This window comes from Atheta coriaria, unplaced genomic scaffold, assembly GCF_025399875.1.
Source record: "Atheta coriaria isolate IRGN ID8LTWV9N9 unplaced genomic scaffold, Caltech_Dcor_3.1 hic_scaffold_9_pilon, whole genome shotgun sequence".
NCBI lineage: Eukaryota > Metazoa > Arthropoda > Insecta > Coleoptera > Staphylinidae > Dalotia > Dalotia coriaria.
The window spans coordinates 5,736,966-5,747,574 of NW_027045451.1; the positions used below are offsets into that span (position 1 = coordinate 5,736,966).

Sequence of the window (10,609 nt, forward strand, 5' to 3'; positions counted from 1 at the left end):
TGAAACCAAAATGATATCCAATGTATGCAGATGTACAATTTGTCCAGATTTCCAAACCTCGACTGCATTTTTTTGTATTTACTACGATTTGTAATTAATTGCGACATTTAATCATTGATTATTGTAAAGAATTTGTAACTTTGGTTAAGAAATTTTTGTATTTGTAAAACTTCCTCTATCTTTGTATTGTGAAAGCACTATTTCTTCTCAATTGTTATCTGCTTCCATGAAGTTGATTTGAATATTATTCTTGTGTGAAGTAAGATGTGCTATGTCGACCTGTGTAGACGTCGATGAGGATAATGGTGAAATACTTGTTTTAATTGTACGGTTTTTAGGTGAACGGATGAACGACGCTCTCTTGTATTTTCTGGGCAAGCTGTATTTACCCAAAAAAACTTTATGATATGACTTTAGACGACAGAATGTATTCTTTGCATAGAAATAAATAAACGATATGATAATTACTGATTGCTATATCTTCAAAAACAAGTTACATAAGTCTACCTTAATCTGCTTATTACTCATCGGATTGGAAAGAAATGAAGTGAAATAATAAATAAATATTCAATGCATACTAGAATTGTTTTGTTTTGACACTACTACACTGTCAATACCGGTGTCTATAAAGAAACAAGTTTTTCTTATCTCATCTAACTTGTGTGCCTTCTCTACGTTGTCGGCACACGCGGCTGGCTTGCGTACTGTGTCAGTCTCATTCCGACCGTTAGGTAACCCGCACGCGCACACCTTCGCGATCCCTTTAGTTTATCAGTTTTTCTTTGCTTTATTACGTAATATTCCTAATTGCACTGTGCGACAGTGCAGAAGTGATGTGCGGTATGTGATAAACGCGAATTGAACATACGCAGAGTTACCTGTGCATGAGTGATAAACCGTCGGCCGCCGAATACTCTTCGATAATTTTTACCAGTGAAAACCAGTTAACAATTTCCACAATTCAACACTATACCAGCAATAGCCATTTTATTAAGCAACTTAAGGAATTTTATTTTGTATCAAGGTATGTTTTTGCATTTTTTAACTATAGAAGAAACTAATAATATTTTTGTTAAATCACATACGTTGCATCCGTTTGCATTTTTCAACTTGATCGGTTTACAAATTTTGCCTTTAATCACGTTTAATGAACATATATAACCATAGTTCTAGATTGTCGCATGCCTACGGTTGCGATCGCGGCCTTCGCTGCAGCCTCCTACATACTGTGGGTTTTTATTGTTTTCCGTGGAATGTTTGTATTTTTTCGGGTTTTCACGCGATCTGCACGGCATAGTAATTCTGCGTCGGGTTGTATTTATTTGTTGCAGGAATTCTTGATGCAACCCGCGAAAATTTGGATAAAACTGTGATTTTTCATTGTTTTTCCGAGGAATGTTTATTTATATATGTTTGTATAAATGAATCATTAATTTATTAACTACTAGTTTGTTTTGTGTATAATTTTCATTGTTTCCAATTTCATTGCATTATCAACCTTGTTGCATATTTGATAAATGTGTTTTGAAGTTGATAAATATTTTTAAAGGTTGGATGGCGCTACGATGTACGGTTTTGCATTAAATATTGCTTGTTGGTGGTAGTGAGTGCACACCGTGTCCGTGTGGATCACGCGATTTCGCGCAAGAGATAAGTTTGTTTACCTGCAGGTATCGAATCTTTATTTCGTAGAATCAAAACACACCGTTGCTGTTTATTATATTAGAATCGTAAATAAGCAAATATTCTTCAATTCTTTATGAATATAACGAACAATTTTATATTAATTCTAATAGTTTATTATAGAAATCATCAAGGATGCAAAACATTTTTATTGTCAGCTGATAATTACGGACTAATGTGTTACCTGGTAAACGAGAAACGATGCATGTTCAAATTAAATATCACTTAAATATTGAATGTAAAATCTGGCAATCTGTCAACATAAGAAATCAGAATTTTTATTACCTTTACTAATCTAAATTTTGAAATTACTATATCATTTATAGATGGCAATAGCATGGACTTAAAATTGTAAAATAAACTTGTATTGTTTATTTCTATATTTATCAGCAAGCGTGAACCTTCGACCAAGAATTGTTTGTTTGAACACAATATTCACTTTCTTATCGCATTGCCGTGTGTCGTCGTTGCCAGCACCCCATGCCGCATGTTGCTGCATCTGCGTGCCATCGATGCGCCGCCGGGTTTGCGCATCTATTGCAATTCGCGCACAAGGTCGCGTGCCATCGACGCGCCGGCCATGCGCACCTCTTGCTGTCTTATCATAAACTGTCTCGTCGTTGATTATGCAGTTTGCGGCCAATTTCGTGCCGGTCTCTGGTTGATCCAGACGTATTTTATATTCGATCATCAATCGACTAATTAATTTTAACTTGACATTACTAACTTTAGTACAGTTATTTATTATTTGCGCGTAAGTGTATCGCGTCCATGTTGACTTATTCATCATTTGGATTATCCATCGTGCTGGTGTAAGTAACTTAACTAAACAGCACAGATTGTTTGTTTTCCTCCGCTGTGTGAATATAATATTATTGATGTTTTCTTTCTTTATTTACAGTGTTTGCCGGGCCTTGGAGTCTGATGAGTTCGGCATTGGTAAGTTTATAATTTAATTATATATTTCTTTCTATTTTCCACGTCGATCATTACTTAGCATTTACGCGTTTCTTTTTGTCGCGGTCCACCGCCTTCTACTAAAGCGTTAGCATTAAATAATTTATTTTTTTTGTTATTGGGAATAACGTTGTCGCCCCTCAAAATCACGCGGGAAGAGCCTTAAAATCGCTCTCAAACTTTCACGATTTTCATGAATTTTCGAAACACGCGGTGGAAATTTGGCTGCATCTCGGGAACCGTTCGTGCGATTTTAATGACTCTTTAAATTTGCATAGCGTGAGAGGCATTTTATATGATGCCGCCCTGCTGTCCCACAAAATCTCGTTAGAAGTGGCCTAAAATCGCTCTCAAACTTTTACGATTTTCATGAATTTTCGAAACACGCGGTGGAAATTTGGCGGTATATCGGGAACCGTTCGTGCGATTTCAGTGATTCTTTCAAATTTGCATACCGCGGGAGGCACTATATACGATGCAGCTCTGCAACCCCTCAAATTCATGCGGGAAGTGCCTTAAAATCGCTCTCAAACATTCACGATTTTCATGAATTTTCGAAACACGTGGTGGAAATTTTGCTGCATCTGGGGAACCGCTTGTGCGATTCTGATGATTCTTTCAAATTTTCATACCGCGAGATGCATTTTATATGATGCAGCTCTGCAACCCCTCAAAATCGCGCGGGAAGTGTTTTAACCCTTCAGAACTATCGTGTAGAGAGAATCTCTCACACCTCTCTTAAATCTTTTTTTTGTTTCTAATTTCAAATGGAATGACCCCTTGAAAATTTTTTTACCTTCCTAAAATTTAATTTTTTACAAAATACTGAAAAAATAATTTTTTTTTAACTTAAAAAATTAAGGAAAAAAATTATTTATTTATCGTCTGTGAGAGTTTTTCTCATCGCGTAAGTAAAGTTAGGCACAAAAAAATCCGCTATTCGGATGGCTTCGTTTTATTTCGGCTGTCTCCGTAGTTTCCACCCGCCATTTGGCATTTAATTTGTCAAGTTTAACTTAATAAAATAATTTATCTAAATAGAAAATTTCATATTTATTTTGTCCTCGTCAGAATTATATAATTTTTACTTTAATAACATTAATATTTAGGTAATTTATATTATTCAAAACCCAATTTTTTATTTTGTATTTTACTTGATGTGTAACCTACAACTATTTTAGTAGGTTTGAAATTTCGCACTTGGCGCTTGCGCAATAGGCGTGAGATTTTGTCTCATCACGATATTAATGACTATGGTACGGGAGACGTATAGTCTGAAGGGTTAAAATCGTTCTTAAACTTTCACGATTTTCATGAATTTTCGAAACATGCGGTGGAAATTTGGCTGTATATCGGGAACCGTTCGTACGATTTTAATGATTCTTTCAAATTTGCATAGCGCGAGAGTCATTTCATATGATGCCGCTCTGCAACCCCTCAATATCACGCAGGAAGTGCCTCAAATTCGCTCTCAAACTTTCACGATTTTCATGAATTTTCGAAACATGCGGTGGAAATTAGGCTGCATCTCGGGAACCGTTCGTGCGATTTTAATGATTCTTTCAAATTTGCATAGCGCGAGAGTCATTTTATATGACGCAGCTCTGCAACTCCACAATATCACGCGGGAAGTGCCTTAAAATCGCTCTCAAACATTCACGATTTTCATGAATTTTCGAAACACGCGGTGGAAATTTGCCTTTATCTCGGAAACCGTTCGTGCGATTTTAATGATTCTTTCAAATTTGCATACCGCGAGAGGCATTTTATATTATGCAGCTCTGTAACCCCTCAAAATCGCGCGGGAAGTGCTTTAAAATTGTTCTCAAACTTACACGATTTTTATGAATTTTCGAAACACGCGGTGGAAATTTGGCTGTATATCGGGAACCGTTCGTGCGATTTTAATGATTCTTTCAAATTTGCATAGCGCGAGAGTAATTTTATATGATGCATCTCTGCAACCCCTCAAAATCACGCGGGAAGTGCTTTAAAATCGCTCTCAAACATTCACGATTTTCATGAATTTTCGAAACACGCGGTGGAAATTTGCCTGTATCTCGGGAACCGTTCGTGCGATTTTAATGATACTTTCAAATTTGCATACCGCGAGAGGCATTTTATATTATGCAGTTCTGTAACCCCTCAATATCGCGCGGGAAGTGCTTTAAAATTGTTCTCAAACTTTCACGATTTTTATGAATTTTCGAAACACGCGGTGGAAATTTGGCAGTATATCGGGAACCGTTCGTGCGATTTTAATGATTCTTTCAAATTTGCATAGCGCGAGAGGCATTTTATAAGATGCAGCTCCGCAACCCCTCAAAATCACGCGGGAAGTGCTTTAAAATTGTTCTCAAACATTCACGATTTTCATGAATTTTTGAAACACGCGGTGGAAACTTGCCTGTATCTCGGGAACCGTTCGTGCGATTTTAGTGATTCTTTCAAATTTGCATACCACGGGAGGCATTTTATATGATGCAGCTGTGCAACCCCTCAAAATCACGCGGAAAGTGCCTTAAATTTGCTCTCAAATATTCACGATTTTCATGAATTATCGAAACACGTGGTGGAAATTTGCCCGTGTCTCGGGAACCGTTCGTGCGATTTTAATGATTCTTTCAAATTTGCATAGCGCGAGAGTAATTTTATATGATGCAGCTCTGCAACCCCTCAAAATCACGCGGGAAGTGTCTTAAAATCGCTCTCAAACATTCACGATTTTCATGAATTTTCGAAACACGCGGTGGAAATTTGCCTGTATCTCGGGAACCGTTCGTGCGATTTTAATGATACTTTCAAATTTGCATACCGCGAGAGGCATTTTATATTATGCAGCTCTGTAACCCCTCAAAATCGTGCGGGAAGTGCTTTAAAATTGTTCTCAAACTTTCACGATTTTTATGAATTTTCGAAACATACGGTGGAAATTTGGCAGTATATCGGGAACCGTTCGTGCGATTTTAATGATACTTTCAAATTTGCATACCGCGAGAGGCATTTTATATTATGCAGCTCTGCAACCCCACAATATCACGCGGGAAGTGCCTTAAAATCGCTCTCAAACATTCACGATTTTCATGAATTTTCGAAACACGCGGTGGATATTTGGCTGTATATCGGGAACCGTTCGTGCGATTTTAATGATTCTTTCAAATTTGCATAGCGCGAGAGGCATTTTATAAGATGCAGCTCCGCAACCCCTCAAAATCACGCGGGAAATGCCTTAAAATTGTTCTCAAACATTCACGATTTTCATGAATTTTTGAAACACGCGGTGGAAACTTGCCTGTACCTCGGGAACCGTTCGTGCGATTTTAGTGATTCTTTCAAATTTGCATACCACGGGAGGCATTTTATATGATGCAGCTGTGCAACCCCTCAAAATCACGCGGAAAGTGCCTTACATTTGCTCTCAAATATTCACGATTTTCATGAATTATCAAATCACGTGGTGGAAATTTGCCCGTATCTCGGGAACCGTTCGTGCGATTTTAATGATTCTTTCAAATTTTCATACCGCAAGAGGCATTTTATATGATGCAGCTCTGTAACCCCTCAAATTCGCGCGGGAAGTGCTTTAAAATTGTTCTCAAACTTTCACGATTTTTATGAATTTTCGTAACACGCGGTGGAAATTTGGCAGTACATCGGGAACCGTTCGTGCGATTTTAATGATACTTTCAAATTTGCATACCGCGAGAGGCATTTTATATTATGCAGCTCTGCAACCCCACAATATCACGCGGGAAGTGCCTTAAAATCGCTCTCAAACATTCACGATTTTTATGAATTTTCGAAACACGCGGTGGAAATTTGGCTGTATATCGGGAACCGTTCGTGTGATTTTAGTGATTCTTTCAAATTTGCATACCACGGGAGGCATTTTATATGATGCAGCTGTGCAACCCCTCAAAATCACGCGGAAAGTGCCTTAAATTTGCTCTCAAATATTCACGATTTTCATGAATTATCGAAACACGTGGTGGAAATTTGCCCGTGTCTCGGGAACCGTTCGTGCGATTTTAATGATTCTTTCAAATTTGCATAGCGCGAGAGTAATTTTATATGATGCAGCTCTGCAACCCCTCAAAATCACGCGGGAAGTGTCTTAAAATCGCTCTCAAACATTCACGATTTTCATGAATTTTCGAAACACGCGGTGGAAATTTGGCAGTACATCGGGAACCGTTCGTGCGATTTTAATGATACTTTCAAATTTGCATACCGCGAGAGGCATTTTATATTATGCAGCTCTGCAACCCCACAATATCACGCGGGAAGTGCCTTAAAATCGCTCTCAAACATTCACGATTTTTATGAATTTTCGAAACACGCGGTGGAAATTTGGCTGTATATCGGGAACCGTTCGTGTGATTTTAATAATTCTTTCAAATTTACATAGCGCGAGAGGCATTTTATAAGATGCAGCTCCGCAACCCCGCAAAATCACGCGGGAAATGCCTTAAAATTGTTCTCAAACATTCACGATTTTTATGAATTTTTGAAACACGCGGTGGAAACTTGCCTGTATCTCGGGAACCGTTCGTGCGATTTTAGTGATTCTTTCAAATTTGCATACCGCAAGAGGCATTTTATATGATGCAGCTCTGTAACCCCTCAAAATCGCGCGGGAAGTGCTTTAAAATCGTTCTCAAACTTTCACGATTTTCATGAATTTTCGAAACACGTGGTGGGAATTTGCCCGTATCTCGGGAACCGTTTGTGCGATTTTAATGATTCTTTCAAATTTGCATACCGCGAGAGGCATTTTATATGATGCAGCTGTGCAACCCCTCAAAATCACGCGGGAAGTGCCTTAAATTTGCTGTCAAATATTCACGATTTTCATGAATTATCGAAACACGTGGTAGAAATTTGCCCGTATCTCGGGAACCGTTCGTGCGATTTTAATGATTCTTTCAAATTTGCATATCGCGAGAGGTATTTCATATGATGCAGCTATTCAACCCCTCAAAATCACGCGGGAAGTGCTTTAAATTTGCTCTCAAACATTCACGATTTTCATGAATTTTCGAAACACTTGGTGGAAATTTGCCCGTATCTCGGGAACCGTTCGTGCGATTTTAATGATTCTTTCAAATTTCCATACCGCGAGAGGCATTTTTTATGATGCAGTTCTGCAACCCCTCAAAATCGCGCGGAAAGTGCTTTAAAATCGTTCTCAAACTTTCACGATTTTTATGAATTTTCGAAACACGCGGCGTAAATTTGGCTGTATATCGGGAACCGTTCGTGCGATTTTAATGATTCTTTCCAATTTGCATAGCGCGAGAGTAATTTTATATGATGCAGATCAGCAACCCCTCAAAATCACGCGGGAAGTGCCTTAAAATTGCTCTCAAACATTCACGATTTTTATGAATTTTCGAAACACGTGGTGGAAATTTGCCTGTATCTCAGGAACCGTTCGTGCGATTTTAATGATTCTTTCAAATTTGCATAGCGCGAGAGTAATTTTATATGATGCAGATCTGCAACCCCTCAAAATCAAGCGGGAAGTGCCTTAAAATTGCTCTCAAACATTCACGATTTTTATGAATTTTCGAAACACGTGGTGGAAATTTGCCTGTATCTCAGAAACCGTTGGTGCGATTTTAATGATTCTTTCAAATTTGCATACCGCGAGAGGCATTTTATATGATGCAGCTCTGCAACCCCTCAAAATCGCGCGGGAAGTGCTTTAAAATCGTTCTCAAACTTTTACGATTTTCATGAATTTTCGAAACACGCGGTGGAAATTTGGCTGTATATCGGGAACCGTTCGTGCGATTTTAATGATTCTTTCAAATTTGCATAACGCGAGAGTAATTTCATATGTTGCCACTCTGCAACCCCTCAAAATCACGCGGGAAGTGCCTTAAAATTGCTCTCAAACATTCACGATTTTTATGAATTTTCGAAACACGCGGTGGAAATTTGCTTGTATCTCGATAACTGTTCGTGCGATTTTAATGATTCTTTCAAATTTGCATACCGCGAGGAGCATTTTATATGATGCAGCTGTGCAACCCCTCAAAATCACGCGGGAAGTGCCTTAAATTTGCTCGCAAATATTTACGATTTTCATGAATTTTCGAAGCACGTGGTGGAAATTTGCCTGTATCTCGGAAACCGTTCATGCAATATTAATGATTCTTTTAAATTTGCATACCGCAAGAGGCATTTTATATGATGCAGCTCTGCAATCCCTCAAAATAGCGCGGGAAGTGCTGTAAACTCGTTCTCAAACTTTTACGATTTTCATGAATTTTTAAAACACGCGGTGGAAATTTGCTTGTATCTTGGGAACCGTTTGTGCGATTCTAATGATTCTTTCAAATTTGCATACCGCGAGAGGCATTTTATATGATGCAGCTATGTAACCCCTCAAAATAATGCGGGAACTGCCTTAAAATTGCTCTCAAATATGCACGATTTTTATGAATTTTCGAAACACGTGGTGGAAATTTGCCTGTATCTCGCGAACCGTTTGTACGATTTCAATGATTCTTTCAAATTTAGATAGTTCGAGAGTCATTTTCTTAGGTGTGACTTTGCAGTCCACCAAAATCCCGCTAGAAGTATTCTAAAATACTTCTTCTGAATAAAGTCACTTCTACCGCTACCCTCGTACGGTGCCCTGAATGGGAGTCACTTCTACCGCTACCCTCGTACGGTACCCTGAATCAAAGTCACTTCTACCGCTACCCTCGTACAGTGCCCTAAATGGGTGTTACTTCTATCGCTATCTTCGTTTGCTGTTTATACGACTGTGATTTTAAGTCGGGTGTTCAATTAGAATCGGTCAGCAAAGATTTGATTTAGAATTACCAGACAAGTGCGGCGTATAGTTATTGAGATATCGCGCGTAGAACTCGGAATTGCAAATTACGCAGATATTTTCCGTCGGCAGCGGATATCTTCCGTCGGCTAAGAATCCATAGTGGTTTTGTTTTGTGTATTCATTAAAGTATTAATTTGATTAAGATTTCTGAATGAATTTCTTAATTCTTATCTCTGAATTTTAATTATTTTCTTGTCTTATCTTATAAAGAATTTTCCAAATTTTAATAATGTTTAATCCTCTGGCTGCTAGCGCTTTTAGTTTAGATGATATTCGTTACTAAAATTACTCAAAGAGCATGATGCAGCAATATTTTTTGTTATTAATTATTTAATTATTTTCCTTCTTATTTTCCAAATTTTATTATTTTATCTTATAAATTATTTATTTTAGGTTTAACGTTTTAACGAGACCTTACGGATATCTTGGACCAGCTGTGAACTGCATGCTTCTTCCAGAAGGATTCGATAGAAAATGGTAATTTCCGGTAAAGCAAGAAACATCTTCAACGATTTCAATGATTCTATTAAAGTTTGACAGGCTAAGAGGTATTTATTTATCTTTATTTTGCAAGGGGTAGTGTTACAATTATAACACTGTAACACTGAAATGAAAATAAATATAAGTTTACTGATATATTAATGTGTTTTATTAAGTGTAAAGTACGCTTTATAAACAACATATGTGTTAACTAAGCTTCGGTAGGTTGACACAATCGACACAATTATACATAAAATATAATACATAGAACATAAATATATAAAGTTTCACATTTATTTTTAACAAATTAATGTAATAACTTGTATAATTGTTTATTTCAATTTTACGATGTGTAGTGTTATAAATGTATCACTGTTGCACTAACATGGAAATAAGTGGTATTTTACTGTCCTACATACATATAAAGTGTGAGTAACCTTTACCAAACACCAATTATTTAATTAACTAAGGTATACAGTAAACTTTTACGAAGACTCAATCTTATTACATCTCAAAGCCAATAAATTCTTTTCGTATGCCGAGAAATATTGAAAGTAAAAGTAAATTTCGTGTATGTGTATTTCAACATTGTGAATTTTTAGTTTCGTCTTCTCAACTACGTGTTTATCAGTACGTTTG

At 37.4% G+C, this 10,609-nt stretch overlaps 1 long non-coding RNA gene across 1 annotated transcript; it reads left to right on the plus strand.

The window, feature by feature from the left end:
- The first annotated feature begins 714 nt into the window (after positions 1 to 714).
- Positions 715 to 10,126, plus strand: LOC135799256 (uncharacterized). The gene is made up of 3 exons (XR_010549961.1): positions 715 to 1,024; positions 2,585 to 2,622; positions 9,884 to 10,126. It is a non-coding gene; the product is annotated as an uncharacterized lncRNA (long non-coding RNA).
- The last annotated feature ends 483 nt before the right edge of the window (positions 10,127 to 10,609 follow it).